Source organism: Akebia trifoliata, chromosome 1 (genome assembly GCF_017979445.1).
Source record: "Akebia trifoliata isolate Shusen 1 chromosome 1, ASM1797944v1, whole genome shotgun sequence".
NCBI classification, from domain to species: Eukaryota; Viridiplantae; Streptophyta; class Magnoliopsida; order Ranunculales; family Lardizabalaceae; genus Akebia; species Akebia trifoliata.
The window spans coordinates 7,185,275-7,202,944 of NC_141375.1; the positions used below are offsets into that span (position 1 = coordinate 7,185,275).

At 36.1% G+C, this 17,670-nt stretch overlaps 1 protein-coding gene across 1 annotated transcript in view; it reads right to left on the minus strand.

The window, feature by feature from the left end:
* The window catches only part of LOC147410587 (uncharacterized), a 28,308-nt gene extending 12,306 nt beyond the window's left edge, over nt 1–16,002 (minus strand). The window contains exons 1-2 of the mRNA XM_086437196.1: nt 15,857–16,002; nt 15,397–15,620 (exon numbers count right to left, since the gene is read on the minus strand). The gene's annotated coding sequence lies outside the window, so the exon portion shown is untranslated. The remainder of the gene's footprint in view (nt 1–15,396; nt 15,621–15,856) is intronic.
* Nucleotides 16,003–17,670: the final 1,668 nt, after the last annotated feature.

Genomic DNA, 17,670 nt, shown 5'->3' on the forward strand with positions numbered 1-17,670 from the left:
CGCATGAAACTCGACTCGGACATGACAGTTTAATTATGGAAAATGCTGAAATGACACAAATGGAGACACAAGGGTGACAAACGCTATGTTGGTGCGCACATAACCGTCATGTCCGGTAAGAGTTTCATGCGAAACAACCACCTATGTCTACCACGTCACTCCGTTCTTCTATGTCAATAGCTCTCACACCGAACAACTCAAAAGAAATTAAGAAAAAAAATATTTTGGATTTGAAAACTTAAAATTTGACTTTGTTTCATTTGGAAAACACGTCATATAAATCCCATTATATAGACCTTGCAAGATCTTTGGAATAATTCTTAAGTTGTACATCTGAAACCTTAATTATTTAGCATTTTTGTTTCATATATATGGATAGGAGTGTCATGATCACACACAACACAACTTAGTAATATAGTATATTCTTGTCAACTTCTTATATTTTCTTAAGAAAATTGTAAAAACGTTGGACTAATGATTAATAGGAACATCTACTTATGGCATTGTTAATTTATTCAAATCTTTACCGTTCCTCTAAACATAAGTTAAGAAAATGCGCGCTTGTTTTCTTTTAACATCCAAGCCCCTCAAGACAATCAATAACATGTGTTACCTTACCTATTGTAGACACCCCATTTTGCACTCGCCTGCTTAATCAACTCGTCAACCCGATCGCAACGGTTCCCAATGATGGATGTTTATTCCAATGCTTTATTTTGTTACCAGATATCCTTCAAAAATCCGGATGAGATATCTCAAACTGACAAAACTGTAGAAACCACGCTACGCTAGGAAAATATGACCCCAGAGACATAGAAATCATCATCTTGCAGACAGAAAGAAGCTTTACAATAAAAATCACTAAAAAATTATCAAATTACCAAAATACCCCTAACCTTAAAACATCCCTAGAGCCCACGTAGGGTTAGGAAAACCTATTCAAACACATAAAACAACACATCGAAATCGAGTAAACCATGTTGCCAATTTTCACACAATTCGATAAAATTACGAAAATGCCCCTCATAAAACTCACGACCATTTCGCACAAATTTTTTTTATAAATGACACAAACCAACATTCCCATTGAATTCCTTATGAAAAACTGATTCAAAACATCCTGGAACATTGAAAAACGACTTAAAACGTAAAAAATCCTCTCCGAGGGCAAAACGGTAATTTTACAATTTTAATAATTAAAAATTTCGAAATTAATAAATAAACCATTAAATAATGTAAAGTAAAACATTAATAAAATTAATTTAAAATTTTAAACCAAAAACTCGATCAATCAGGCTTTCAAGCAAAATTGTTGATGGTTGTCAGGATATTTATTCAAGGACCCCTCCATCTGGGGGCCCAAAAAATTAAAGATATAATAAAAGGGGTTCTTCAAAAATTAAAGTCAATCAAGTAAGACTAAAGTCAATCTTAAAGTCAATCAAGTAAGGCTAAAGTCAAGATATTAAACGCCAACCAAGAAAGACTAAAGTCAAAGTATTAAAGCCAATCTCATAAGACTAAAGTCAAAACCGTAAATCAAAACCCTAATCTAAACTAATCAAGTCAATCTCATAAGATTAAAGTGAAAACCCTAAATTAAAACCCTAAAGACTAAGTCAATCTCATAAGACCAAAGTCAAAACCCTAATTAAAACCTTAAAAGAAACCCTAATCAAACTCTAATTCTTCTAAAAAACTTTATAAATAGGAGCCTCCACACCCTATTTTCGTATCAAAGAAAAAACCCTAGAAAAAGTAGGTCAAGAAGCCTCCACAACCTTCCCAAAACCCTAATTTTGAAACTCCAACTCCTTACCTAACACCCATTCTTCGATTTTAGCCTGAAAAACACCTAGAAGCCCTTCAAAAACACCCAAAAATCGATAATAAAATTCAAAGAATCCAGATCTAAGGAAGAGATACCTTGCCTCGGATATCCGAAATTAGATCCGGAGACAGAACGAAGTAATGAGTACGGTACAAGGAGCAGTTTTATTAAATCTGAGAGAATAAAACCGTTGCGTTCGAAGGTAAAATCTCTTTTATTTTTTCTATCTAGGTTTTTGTTAGCAATGTAGTCTTATTTGGGATAAGTAGAGACCGGCATTGGCCGGGCGGAGTTGGTGCCTAACACCTTCAAACCCCGTAATGTAATCTCCGGATTCAGTTTTTCTTTAGTAGATTAGTTTCTTTATCCGTTTAGAGTCAATATTCGGTTCCTAGACCGTAATAACTAGGTGGCGACTCCCAAACCTCAAGGGTCAAAAGCGGATCCACGCACCCCGCAGATCGAGGGAGTTTTCAGTGGCAACTCCACTGGGGACCATTGAGGATCAGACTTGAAAAGCCCCAAGTGTGGGATGCATTGCCAGTAGGACCTTTTTCTAGTTATTTGTTTATTTTTTTATTTTATTTATTTATTTTTTTTATCATTCGTTTTGGCTTAATTATGGATCATTTGTTTGGATTTTGGATACTTTATTTTGTCACATTTTTTTATGGTTCAATCTAGGGTCATTTTGGGATGACCCTAAATAATGAAATATTCAAATTGATATATAAATTGAGGATAAAATCATGGTGATTAGGATGAGAGTTATGAATCTTACCTTTTTTTTCAAAAAAGATTTTTGAATAATTTTTTTTTTAGTTAATATGCATGGGTGATAAATTACGAAGATAAATTATTTGTGAGTGATGCATTAAGAAACAAAAAAAGTGCCTTTTTTAATGTTGTTTGTGATGAGGAGAAAATTCCAAGAAAAAAAAATCACAAAAAAAATCACAAAATTGTTTTTTTTTTTTTACGCGTGGTGTGCCATTAGCAGAAAACAGTTTTTACTGTTTTTTTATCTCCTTCTCCACAAAGAAGATGACGGAAATCAGCTACAGAGAGGACGTCCTCTCTCTCTCTCTCTCTTTGTCGCTTTCTCTAAAAAACTCGATCATGGCGACAATTATCCCCAAATCCTTCAATCTTCAAAAGATCAAGAGAGCTTGTTTTCATGGAGATTACCATTCTTTATTTATTAATGATCGTTGTTCTTCATGAAATTGGTGCTGGAAAATTTGGAACTCTCAAGAACAAAACCCAATGAACCAAACCAAGAACACCGAAACCAATACTATATCCTCCTTTCCCTCACCATCTTCCTCCTTACCCAACTCCAATCCCTCATTCCCTCATTCTTTTTCTGCTGCTTCTTTCGTTTCACCCTCTCTTCATGTGGTTAATCGCAAACAACGCAATGTTCTCATACCAGCAAAGGCCGTTAATCACCTTCAAGGATTAGAAAAAAAGGAAAGAAAAACTTGAAAACATAGTGATTCTGTGCTAGATGGGAACAACATGGGTGAGTTGTGTCATCTTGTCGTATTTGGTGAATTAGTAGCAGAAGAAGTTAACAATGTGGGTCTGTTAGATTTAGAGGAAGAATGTATGATGAGGAGGGATGATGAAATTTCCTGTGATCCTCCTCGTAATTTAATGAGCTCTGCAAGTTGCAGCGACACCACTGATGAGAAACACACACCAACAGTGGCGGCCAATAAGAGCGAGTTCTAAGATGCTGATGAAAAGTTCTTCTCTGATGGTTCCATTTTGAATGCATCTCCATGTTTTTTCCAAATATTGAGGTGGATCTACATACTGCAAGGGTTATTCTCTTTGACGAGATTGTGAGAGAAAGAAGTATGGATGTGTGATTGTTGTGTGTTGGCAGCAATAAAACAAAGAAAGGTTATGTTGGCAGTTGTACATAAAAAGAAATTTTTTATGGGTATTGTGCTGGCAGCAACATACGTGCTCTCATTAAAAAGAGAATGATTTTTGGGGTTCTTTGAGAGTTGTTGTTAACACACCAATTCTTGGTTGGACTGGTTTTTTTTTTAATAAAAAGGGTTTTTTTTTTAATAAAAAAAATGGGTTTTTTTTTGTTTTTTAAAATCGATTTGTTTAAAACAAAAGGAGAATAATTTTTTTTTATTATTACATCAATTTTTATCTATAACAACACCATCGGTATTTGTTATTTGATTGCAAACATAGAAATTGGACTGACAATAATAAAAAAGGGAAAATTTCTTTTCCTTGAAAAAATCAATTTGTTTTTTTTTAAGAAAAAAAAGGGTCATTATTCCTCATCTCAACAATTATCATTCTATTTTCAATTCAATATTCTTTAAAATTTCGGATAATTGTGGGTCACACGAAGTGATCTTTGATTGGACCATAAAATAAAATAAAAAAAGGATTGGATTTCGAAAATCAACCATAGGAGTGAATTTTTTGGGTGAGTCAACTTAGTTGAACTCATCTTACATCACGTGAGGAACTAGTTTGTGTGCTATTTATTTTAATTCTCTTTATGTGGTTTTACCATAATGTGTTGCCATGATACCCAATTTTGAACATAATGAGTCGAATCAACTCGTTTGAATTTATCGGTTTCATGCAATTTGTTGCTTGTTCTTATACATTCCCTTGATATGTTATGATGATACTGTTTCCTGTTATATGAGGATTGAATGCTATGAGATGAGTCCATGTTTGAATAGATTGTGTGCTAGATTAGGGTGCATGATTTCCCTTTTGATACCCGATTGATATGATGATACCCTTTTGATATCTTGATTGATGGAACCTTAACTCTAACATATTGATTGATTGGTTTTAATTAATTGATTGGTCTTGATTGATTGGTTGATTTTAATTCCTCCTGATTTGCATGCCATGACTTTGATTTTGATAATCTTTTGATGATTATATTCACTACAATTGTGGCCCATTAATGGTTTGATATGGCCCATAGGCCCATTTATCTGAAAAAAGGCCCCGGGCACACCCCACCCTGTTTTGCACATACCACTAGCATGTTTACTGCTTTCCACGTTTACACGTCCCATATAGCCAACGTGGCACTAGCGCGTGGCCCGGTCTCTTCGGAGATGCGACGTCATTCATGAAAACCACAACTCCAGTCACGTACCTTTGATTTTGATAATCTTTTGATGATTATATTCACTATAATTGTGGCCCATTAATGGTTTGATATGGCCCATAGGCCCATTTATCTGAAAAAAGTCCCCGGGCACACCCCACCCTGTTTTGCACACACCACTAGCATGTTTACTGCTTTTCACGCTTACACGTCCCATATAGCCAACGTGGCACTAGTGCGTGGCCCGGTCTCTTCGGAGATGCGACGTTATTCATGAAAACCACAACTCCAGTCACGTACCTTAGGGTATATCGATCTGGGGCATCAGTACCGTCTGATCAGGTGACTCTGAAAGGTATATCGATGCACCCAGGCTGGAGTGACCTGAGCCTTTGACCTATTGTGAGCCACACAGTCACATGTCCCGATTGCCAACGTGGTACTAGTACGTGGTCGGTCCCCTCGTGGGATGCCAAACCATTTATGAAAACTACAACTCTTGACTCGTACTCGTAGGTATGTAAAAGATAATCCAAGTACATCAATTGCACTTCTTGGTCAAATCGGTGCCTAAGCGAGATCTTGCCCCGCTGTACCCTACTGTACGAGGGGAATAGACCACGTCTATTCTAGACGAGAGGTATTTAAGTGGGCCCTTGCTCAGCATCGTGCGCCACCTCTCAACTGGAGATCAAACTTGCTGTTTTTGACTTCAGGGAAGTGAGTTGAAGTTTTAGATTATCACCTATACGGTATATCAAACCAAGTCACCACGTACCGTCTGATTGAGTACGCTTGAGAGGTATATAGGTGTGCTTGGGCAAGGGTGACCAGATAAAAATGTATTGCACGTAGTAAGCTTAGAGTCTAGAAACCTCCCCTATAGGTAGCGACTCGAACTTATTGGGTGTTCCTGGGTTGTTTATTGAATGGGACCTTGTGAGTGATGAATGTATGTGAATGATGATATCAGAATGTATGTGAATGGTGAAATCAGAATGTATGGTTGTCCTCAAGGATTAAAAATTTTTATTTTACCTGATTAAAATGGGTGCACCGACTCAATAAAAATCCATTTTAAACTTGGCAATGATTCATAATGACCCAGTCCATCTCGATCCAACGAACATTATGGGCCGATCTATTTGAATCAAAATGGAATTCAAAGTAAAATGTTTTCCAAAAGAGAAATGCTTTCCAAAAGTAAAATGTTTTCCAGAAGAATAAGATTTTCCAAAAGGAAATGCTTTTCAAAAAAAAAGTTTTTTAAAAGAAAATGTTTTCCAAAAAAAGAAAATGAAAAAAAATATTTAAAAAAAAAAAATGATTTACAAAAGATTTATTTTTGCATGAAAAATTAGTGAAATATGTTTGTGAAAATTATTATTCAATAAAAACATTATTTTTCAATAATTTTCAAGAGTGCAATAAAATTATTTTCCTTCTGAATAATCATTGAATGGATAAATTGTTTAATGGATTGGTGCACAGAATTCAATAAAATCTCAGGATTCATTAAAATGTTATCAAGGGGGTAACACTGAAACTGGTTAAATTCACCTTCAATGAGGTTTAAGAGTTATCATTGTACCTAAGCTCCATCGTCCATCGTCTAGCTAGGGTTACTAGTCCGGTCAGTTGGAACGAACGTCAACGCCAAATCAATCCTTTAGAATATCTCAATATTTTCCAGTTGTTCCCTGAAGATCACAGTGCCTCAACCCTGTCGATTGCAAACAATGTCTCAGTCCTCAGTCCTAATTAAGCCCGGTATGGGTAGTTGTCTTGAGTTTTCATGAGTCATTTGGGTTAGCTCGAGTCATTTTTTTTAGCAAGGTCATGTCTTCTTTAAATTGAATCTACTCTTTTCCTGTTGAGTCGAGTTAGTTTATCGAGTCTATAGAGGTGTCTGTCGTCCCTTCTGAATTTGATTGGATAAAGAAAATTTTTGAATACCTCGAGCGCATTAACGAATTAACTAATAATCTAGCTTCAAGGATATATTTTTCTCCTGAACAAGAAGATAAAAGTCAAGCTCAAGAAAGCAAAGGTCATTCCTAAATAAATTCAAATAGAAACCATCTTATCCCTAGAGGAACACAAGGGGATCATGAATTTTCTCAGAAATTTCAAAAGACTTGTTCGTGTGGGCCTATGAGGATATGTTAAGTGCAAGCTTGGGTGTTGTCTGACACAGAATAGATACTGGCTTGAGAAAATGAGATCAAGGAAGATGTTATAAAATGTATTAGTGCTACACTTCTCAAAATGGTAGAGCTCCCAGAATAGATTACCATTCTCAGATTAATGAAACAGTTGAAGCGGTATTGATCTCTGATAATGGGTCGTACATCAAAGCTTAAGTTATCACTCTGTGTTCAAAGTTCGAGATTCGACATCACATTATCTCTCTACCGTCCTCAGATTAATGGAAAGGTTGAAGCAGCTAATAAAATATCTCAAAACAATCATCAAGGAAATGTGTCAATCACATCAAGATTAATTAGAGAAGTTACCATTCACACTAGGGGCATATCATACTTCAATACAGTCTTCCTAGTGTATGATATGGAAGCAATCTTACCAGTTGAAATGAAAATCCCGTATCTCAAGGCCTTCAAGTCAATTGTTAGAAATAGATTAGGTTAGTCAATGGTATAAAGAATTAAACTTGATCGGAGAAAAACGACTAAGAGCTTTGTACCACTTGCAAGCTTATCAAAGAAGAGTCACTCTCACGTTTGATAAGAAGGTTACGGCTCGTCACTTACAAGTCGGGGATTTGGTACTCAAAGAGAATCGAGCACCTATCTTTTATCTTTGACCCCAGAGGGAAGTTCAAATCTAATTGGGGAGGTCCGTTCATCATCAAAGAAAATATTATTGGAAAAGCCGTCAGACTTCAAGATCATGATGGAATCGAATTACCAGAACCAACCAACCTTGACCAAATCAAACGGTGCTACATTTAAGGAGGCCATCTTTGGCTGAATCAATTCTCCTATTACCCAGTTCATTATCTCCTTTCTCAACCCCTTTGCAGCCTATTCAAAAAGAGAAAAATTATGCCTTTTACTTCCAAGCCTGATTACCTAATAACCCAAGGGAGGAAAAAATTTGAACTACGTTTTGGTCTGATCCCAAAATTCTGGGGTACGTAGGCAACCTAAGAAGTTACTTCAGGCCCGACCATATCAAAATAAAATAATAGATTCCCCGACAAAGAAAAAATCTAAAAAAAAAAAAAAAAAATTCAAAAGAAAAAGAAATATTATCCAAAATGGGAAAGAAAATTCAAAAAAAAAATTTTAAATGAAATACCACACAAGGGGCATTTGGGTTTTTGAGCCTCAAAATTCCTTTCTTTTTATACCCAGTCCTAAGCTTACCTATGAAAGTCCTCCTAAGTACCATACGAAAAGTCAAGGAAGATAGCAAAGCATGATCAGACAGTAATTCTAGAAGTTCAGAGGAGAAGAAAAAGATAAAAAAATGATGAAGCCTGCTAAGTTGAAAATCCGAAAATGACGATAGGCAAAAATTAAGGCAAGCTCGCAAGGTTGAAAATCTGAAAGGACAACTTTGGCAACAATCAGAGCAACAACAAAAAAAAAAGCTCACTAGATCAAAAACCTGAAAAAGCAATCTAGGTAAAAGCTAGAGCAAGCTCGATAAATTGAAAACCTGAAAAGGCGATCTAGGCAAAAGTTAGAACAACAAAGAAAAACAGAAGAAAATCCCAAGCTGAGAGCGGTCCGAGCTGAAATATCAGAAATCCGAATAATCAAGTTCAATACTTAGCTTAAACCAGGCATAGACTCGGAAGCGACAAATATCTTATCTACGATCAATTTGACAATTTTTACTTCCCCAAGTGAACCAAGGAAGAGAAGGATGAATTCTATGATAAGTCTCAAAAGGAAATATTTTTGTTCTCTTGAGCCTGACTCAAAATCTTCAATAAAATTAATCAAAATAAAAAGTTGGATCTTTATTGCGCTTGTGGTAATCAAATATTTTAAACCTTCATACAAGGGGCATTTTTTTTTTCCTCTAATATGTAGTCTCCCCTTATACTAGGGGCATTTTTTTTTATTTTACATGATGTATTCAATTATCTCCAGTGCCATATTTGTTATCAAACCAGGGGCATTTTGTTTTTAAGCAATGTTAATCCTAAAAAATAATGGGAACCCCAAACTTAAGGTTACCCTCTTGATAACGGTATTTTGGAAAACCCTTGAAGTTCAAAAAAAAATAAAAACTCAGGTTTTAAATTCATAAAACTTTTGGGTAAAACCTTAAGGGTCAAACAAAAGCATTTTGGATCTCACATTTGGTTTTGCCTAGAAATTAACTCATAACCCTCTCACTTAGAATAAGAGATAAGGCATTCATTATTTCCCAGATCTATTCATTCCCAGATTCGATCACTCTTTTCCAGATTCATCTTCAAGCGTTTCTTTCCTAGATTTATTCCTTCATTCTCAATTTTACTCAGCCAGTTACCGCCGAGGGTTTTCTCAGAATTATGCTCAGATGCCGCCGAGGGTTTTATCGGAACTATGCTCAGAAGCCGTCGAGGGTTTTCTCGGAATTATGCTCAGATGCCGTCGAAGGTTTTCTCGGAATTATGCTCAGTTACCGCTGAGGATTTTCTCGGAACTATGCTCAGATGCTGTCGAGGGTTTTCTCGGAACTATGCTCAGTTGCCGTCGAGGGTTTTCTCAGAATTATGCTCAGTTATCGCCGAGGGTTTTCTCGGAATTATGCTTTAGATGCCGCCAAGGGTCTTCTCGAAACTATGCTCAGATGCCGTCGAGGGTTTTCTCAGAATTATGCTCAGTTACCGCCGAGGATTTTCTCGGAATTATGCTCAGATGCCGCCGAGGGTTTTCTCGGAATTATGCTCAGTTACTGTCGAGGGTTTTCTCGGAACTATGCTCAGATGCCGCCGAGGGTTTTCTCGAAATTATACTCAGTTACCGCCGAGGATTTTCTCAGAATTATGCTCAATTACCGTCGAGGGTTTTCTCGGAACTATGCTCAGATGCTGCCAAGAGTTTTCTTGGAATTATGCTCAGATGCCGCCGAGGGTTTTCTCGGAACTATGCTCAGTTACCGCCGAGGGCTTTCTCGGAACTATGCTCAGATGCCGCCGAGGATTTTCTCGGAATTATGCTCAGATGCCGCCGAGGGCTTTCTCGGAACTATGCTCAGATGCCGCCGAGGGTTTGCTCGGATTATGCTCAGCCAGATGTCGCCAAGGGTTTGCTCAGATTATGCTCAGCCAGATGCCGCCGAGGGTTTGCTCGGATTATGCTCAACCAGTTGCCACCGAGGGCTTTCTCGGATTATGCTTAGTCAGATATCGCCGAGGGTTTTCTCAGATTTTTGCTTAGATTTTACTCAGATAGTTCATTACTCTTTCACCTCGAGCATTTAGAATAGAACTCCAAAAAAAATAGTTCATTACTCTTTCACCCCGAGTAGGTAGAGTAGAACTCCCGAAAAAAGTTCATTACTCTTTCACCCCGAATAGGTAGAGTAGGACTCCTAGAAAAAATAGTTCATTACTCTTTCACCCCGAGTAGGTAGAGTAGAACTCCCAGAAAAAAAGTCCATTACTCTTTCACCCCGAGTATGTAGAGTAGGACTCCCAGAAAAAATAATTCATCACTCACCCTGAGTAGGTAGAGTAGAACTCCCAGAAAATAAGTTCATTACCCTTTCACCCCGAGTATGTAGAGTAGAACTCCTAGAAAAAATAGTTCATTACTCTCTCACCCCGAATAGGTAGAGTAGAACTCCTGAAAAAAAATTCATTACTCTTTCACCCCGAGTAGGTAGAGTAGGACTCCTAGAAAAAATAGTTCATTACTCTTTCACCCAGGGTAGATAAAGTAAGACATTCAATTTTTTTATGCTCAGATTTTGCTCAAACCTTTTGAGATTTATCACAGATTTCAAGTGTACACACTTGCACACATTAGTCAAGGAGAATTTTCTAAAATTCAAGGATCTGACAATGTCAGTGAGAGCTCTCGCTTAAAGACCTGACAACCTTTTAATTCGAGGAGAGTTTTACGCTCAACAATCCGAACACCCCAACGAATTGCTAAATCAGGCTGCAAAATGCACTGTCACTAGCTTTGGCATTCGGATATTGCACTATCTACCAAAATAGATTTGCTATCTAGTTTGCTTCAACCCTCTACCAAAGAGGGGCATCTGTAGACATCCCATTTTTGCACTCCTGATTAATCAACTCGTCAACCCGATTGCAACGGTTCCCAATGATGGATGTTTATTCCAATGCTTTATTTTGTTACCAGATATGTTTCAGAAATCCAGATGAGATATCTCGAACTGACAAAACTGTAGAAACCACGCTACGCTAGGAATATATAACCCCAGAGACATAGAAATCATCTTGCAGACAAAAAGAAGCTTTACGATAAAAATCACTAAAAAATGACCAAATTACCAAAATACCCCTAACCTTAAAACATCCCTAGAGCCCACGTTACGCTTAGGAAAACCTATTCAAACACATAAAACAACACATCGAAATCGAATAAACCATGTTGCCAATTTTCACACAATTCGATAAAATTACGAAAATGCCCCTCATAAAATTCACGAGTATTTCGCACAAATTTTTTTATAAATGACACAAACCAACATTCCCATTGAATTCCTTATGAAAAACTGATTCAAAACATCCTGGAAGATTGAAAAACAACTTAAAACGTAAAAAATCCTCTCCGAGGGCAAAACGGTAATTTTACAATTTTAATAATTAAAATTTTTGAAATTAATAAATAAACCATTAAATAATGCAAAGTGAAACATTAATAAAATTAATTTAAAATTTTGAACCAAAAAATCGATCAATCAGGCTTTCAGGCAAAATTGTTGATGGTTGCCAGGATATTTATTCAAGGACCCCTCCATCTGAGGGCCCAAAGAATTAAAGATATAATAAAAAGAGGTTCTCCAAAAATTAAAGTCAATCAAGTAAGACTAAAGTCAATCAAGTAAAGCTAAAGTCAAGATATTAAAAGCCAACCAAGAAAGACTAAAGTCAAAGTATTAAAGCCAATCTCATAAGACTAAAGTCAAAACCCTAAATCAAAACCCTAATCTAAACTAATCAAGTCAATCTCATAAGACTAAAGTCAAAAACCTAAATTAAAACTCTAAAGACTAAGTCAATCTCATAAGACCAAAGTCAAAACCCTAATTAAAACCTTAAAAGAAACCCTAATCAAACTCTAATTCTTCTAAAAAACTTTATAAATAGGAGCCTCCACACCCTATTTTCGTATCAAAGAAAAAACCCTAGAAAAAGTAGGTCAAGAAGCCTCTACAACCTTCCCAAAACCCTAATTTTGAAGCCCCAACTCCTTACCTAACACCCATACTTCGATTTTAGCCTGAAAAACACCTAGAAGCCCTTCAAAAACACCCCAAAATCGATAACAAAATTCGAAGAATCCAGATCTAAGGAAGAGATACCTTGCCTCGGAGATCCGAAATCAGATCCGGAGACAGAACGAAGTAAGGAGTACGGTACAAGGAGCAGTTTTATCAAATCTGAAGGAATAAAACCGTTGCGTTCGAAGGTAAAATCTCTTTTATTTTTTTTATCTAAGTTTTTGTTAGCAATGTAATCTTATTTGGGATAAGTAAAGACCGGCATTGGCCGGCCGGGGTTGGTGCCTAACACCTTCAAACCCCGTAATGTGATCTCCGGATTCAGTTTTTCTTTAGTAGATTAGTTTCTTTATCCGTTTAGAGTCAGTATTCGGTTCCTAGACCGTAATAACTAGGTGGCGACTCCCAAACCTTAAGGGTCAAAAGCGGATCCGCGCACCCCGCGGATCGAGGGCGCTTTCACCTATCCCTACTAAAAGTTAAATATAACATAAATTTTTTGTCTATACTCAACAAACAAGCACCTTGTTGTGTCTTTTGATAGAGGAACTAACCACTAAACATCAGCTACAAAGTGTATAGATTACTAGTACAAATATTACATAACCACACAAGGCAGAGTCTAGGTTCACAACGACAAAATCAGCATCGACAATTGTATCAAAGTTGGAGGAAATAGCAGAGATGGAGTGTTTTAAGGTGAAGAAGAAGGATGGGTTGGTGAAATTACAAGGAAGGAAGGAGGGAAGAAAGGGACAACTCGCCATAGATGCGGAAATCTTCGAGGTTACACCTTCGCTTTATATGGTAGAGGTTAAGAAAATGGCTAGTGATACTATGGAATATGAGAAGTTCTGTAACCAAGATTTAAAACCTTGTCTCAAGGATATACTATGGACTTGGCAAGGATAGAAGCAGCAACAACAACTTCCTCAGGGTTTTTTTTGTGTATTGGAGATTGTTGGGGTGCACTTCCACATTGTTTCATCCTAATGCATGGTATCTTCTGTTAATGTTTTCCTTTGTTTTTTCTTTTGTTTTTTTTTTTGTAATTTTTCTATGTAATTTGTGTTCAAGATCTAATAAATGTACAGGAGCTTGGCAAATATAAGATGTTTCTTAAAGCAATCTTCACAGATGTGAAAAGCACAACCCAATATAAGTCTAGAGCATGAATAACTATGATGTGCTCAATATTAAACCTAGAAACTCTCTTTGGCAAGGACCCATCATAAGGAGGGCAGAGATCACCCCAATTAGTACAAGGTCTACCCAAACCAAATCAAGGATCAGGACCCGAACAAAATCAAAAAGAGAACAGCAAAGGTATGGTAGATGGTTGAGTGTTTCTTTGTAGCAAATAAATCACTCGATTTATTTTTTTTTTGGTGAAGTCTTTGGTCCTTACCTAATGGTGATGATACACATGATTCGATGTTTTGTTCTGTTTTGGCAGAACATTCTGGTTTTTAGACATAACAGAATGAAACATTGTCAAGTTGTGAATCTTTCATGAAATTTTTTGGAACATATCAGTATCTAAAAAGAAAATAATCTTACTAGAGACGTTTTGAAATGTTTTCCAAGCATACTGCAAAGATTCAAATGCACTGTTTCAATACTAAATTAACCATTAAGCAAATGTTGTAACTTCTAAGATTCAATTAATTAAATAAAAAAGACTTTTGCAACAATATCTATGCATCAATGCAATGTTGTGAGGATCCTATGTTTTGGATTGTTTCAAAGTACTAAAGCCTCTTTTGAACCAATGTTCCACGATATTTAATCTCCAGATTGAAACCATGAAGTCTTTAACTGGGACCTTTTTCTTTTGGGCAATACAAATTGATTTGGAAACGTGATCTAAGGGATGAAGCTCCATTCTTACGGTCCCCCAAAATCTTATCCTAGCTCCCATTCCTACTCTAAAAATATTACTTTTCCAAATTCCAACTAGTTCCTACAAATTCTTTTCAAACCACCACACCATGAGAGGATGTCACTAACCCACTCTCCCCCCAAATCAATCCACCTTATATTTGGCCTTGATGACTTCCTTCCATAAGCTATCTCCTGCATCTTCGAACCTGCACAACTATTTTCCAGAAGAGCCATATTCAGTAATCAGAATTTTCAAACACCCAACCCTTCGTTGTTCTTTGAAAGGAAAATTTAACTCCACTTTACCAAATGGAAGTTACTCGTTCCCTCCCTATTCTTCCCTAAAAAGTCAGAATCATCTTCTCAATCTGTCAATCAAAAGTTCTAGGCATTGTGAATACGGAAAAAAAGTACACAAGGATGCTTGACAATGTGCTTTTGATAAGAGTCACTTTCCCCTCTTTTGAAAGATATTGGATTTCCACAACCTTATTCTTCACTGGTTCAACCTATTCTCTCAATGATTCGGTCCCAAATTGCCTTATTTATGTACTAGCACGCAATGGAAGGCCTAGATATGAAGAGGGGAAGGAGTCCACTTGACACCCTAACGTTGCAGGAAGGAGGGGGAGATTAAGGGTATGCGCGCACCAAAGATTCTGCTCGGACTAATTATCTCATGCAACATTGTTCTCCTTACACAATTGGTTTGCTTTGAAAGCAATTCAAGCAATGACTTAGTGAAGAAGAAACAGTATGGTGCTTCCAAATAAGTCATTGAGGGTAACAAAGTACTGCAGATTTCCCATTACAAATTTCTTAGTAATGGAAAAATACACAAGTATATTGAGTTGTACCCAAAATATGAAAGCAACAACTATGAAGGACAAATTGCATAGTTCAATCTTCTTTGAAAAAGCACAGGTTCAATATGAAATTCCTTCGACATATTGCAACATCCGAAGGGATCGAAAATCCACTCTTGTATTTCGATTTTATTCATAAATTGACAAAAAAAAAATTGAAAATCCATGATATAGTAACTAAAATTGAATCCAATTCCAAATCAAAATCTTTAAAACAAAAGAAAAATTGAAACTTGATTAGAAAGAAGAATAAGAAATATCACCTGATTGAGCTTGCTCCCTTCATTGACTGATCGAATAAGCTCTTTAACTGATTCCAAGGCAAATCTCAACGAAAGTGGAGCTTGAACCTCTTCGCTGTCCTTCAATTCTTCCAAAAGAGGGCTCAAAAGCTTCACCCTCCTCACGAGATTATTGTAAATCTTCTTCGATGTATTTTGACACTTAAAAAACCCAAAAATCTCCTTCACAATCTCAAAAACTTGATCTACAATCCTCCATTGGAGCCATAAAAGGGCAACAACAATTCAACACAAATTCAAAAAATTAACAACTAAAAAAAAAAAATAAAGCTGGGTTTAACAAATCAAAATTAGCAGAAAAAATTCAAATAAAGAAATCGATGGAAATCTAGGGTTTCAATCCATGGATGTTGAAGGATCGGATTGCAGAGTAGCAATTGCAAAAATTTTAAAATCGAAACATGAGAGAGAGAGAGCTTACCAAACGTTTCACTCAAGCTTGTCGAAGTGAGCTCATAAACACCAACAGACGTCAAGAAAACGAGAGAGAGAGTGACAGACAGAGACGAAGGAAAGAGGGGGAAATGAGAGGGAAGAGAGAAATGGTTTTTCGCGCGCTTTTCTTTCCCAAATTAAACCCTGTTTTCGTCGCGCGGTGAAGGGATTTTACAGACGGAATATCGCTGCCCTTTTGTAGCCTTGTAGCAGCGGATAAACTCATCCACTGCGCAGATAAATCGAAGCTCGTTGTCGCTGCGGATACACTCATCCGCTGCCCTGCCCTCTTGTAGATGAATAGGGGAATGAATGGGTGCCCTGTCGCGGCGGATAATAAAAAAAAATATTTTCGGAATTATTTTTCCGCTGTCATTTATACTAATAAAAAAATATTTTTTAAATAATAATTATTAAAAATATTATTTTTAAATTAATTACTTGAAAAGACAACCTAATAAAATTGGCTTTACGTTATTTAATTTATTTATAAAAGACGTATCTACTAATAAATAAATAAATAAATAAAATAATAATGACTAAAAATATTATTTTAAAACTAATTTTTAAAAAAAATTATAAGAAGAGACGTAGCCGTTTGATTCGAAATAAAAAAGGATTTAATAATAATAATAATAATTATTAAAAATATATTTTTAAATTAATTTTTTAAAAGAGAACGTAACAAAGGTAGACGTATCCGCTTGAATCGGAATAAAAAAAAGTTAATAATAATTATTAAAAAATAGTTTTAAATTATTTTTTTTTAAACGTAAGAAAAATGTGTGAAATGTTATAAGAACAGACGTATCTACTTGAATCAAAATAAAAAAGAGATTTGTTAAAATTTAATTATTAAAAAAATATTTTTAAATTAATTTTTTTAAGAGAAAACCTAAGAAAATTAATTTCCTTTTTAAGAGAGAGAGGAAATCGAGTACGAAATTTGTGTGAATTTGTGCCCTGTAGTGGCGGATAAAAATATCCACTGCAAAAACATTTCAATGTTATGTGAGTGTGGCGTCCTGTAGGGACGGATAAAAATATCCGCTGCAAAAAACGTTTTATTCTTCGAATATGGCATGAATGTGTGTCCCCTGTAGCGACGGATAAAAATATCCGCTGCAAAAAATGTTTCAATGTGTCCTCTGTAGCGGCGGATAAAAATATCCGCTGCAAAAAACGGTTCAATGTGTTCCCTGTAGTGGCGGATAAAAGTATCCGTTGCAAAAAACCTTTCTTTCTTATGTATGTGTCCCCTATAACGACGGATAAAATTATTCGCTACAAGAAACGTGTCATACTGCAGTTGAAACATAGATCCGTTGTTATAAACTGACGCTATACATCGAAAATGTTGTAGTGGGGATAAAATTTGTCTATTCTAAAAAAGATGGTGATTTAATAGTGCCCTTTGCTTATACATTAAACATCACCTCTAATCTGGATATCCGACTAACCGATTTTGATTTCATAGAGTCGGATTGGAAGGCTAGTTGTGTTATTTCTACCCATCTAGGAATTGCCTAGATTTAGGCACCCTCTTTAAAATTAATTCTTTTCTTTTTGTTATTTTTGGGATGACTGTGTGTTTTACATGCTTAGTAGATGTTCGAGGTGTAAAATAGTAGAACCACTTGATCTTGAGATTGAATGTACCATTAGTAGAATTCTTAGGAAATCATCGTTACCTATGATGGGTGATCGTGAATGAACATTGAATGAGTTTTTTTTGCTTTCATTATCCTATCTAGATGCATTGTTTTACCTTTTTAACAATGTTGATCAATTCGAGATTAG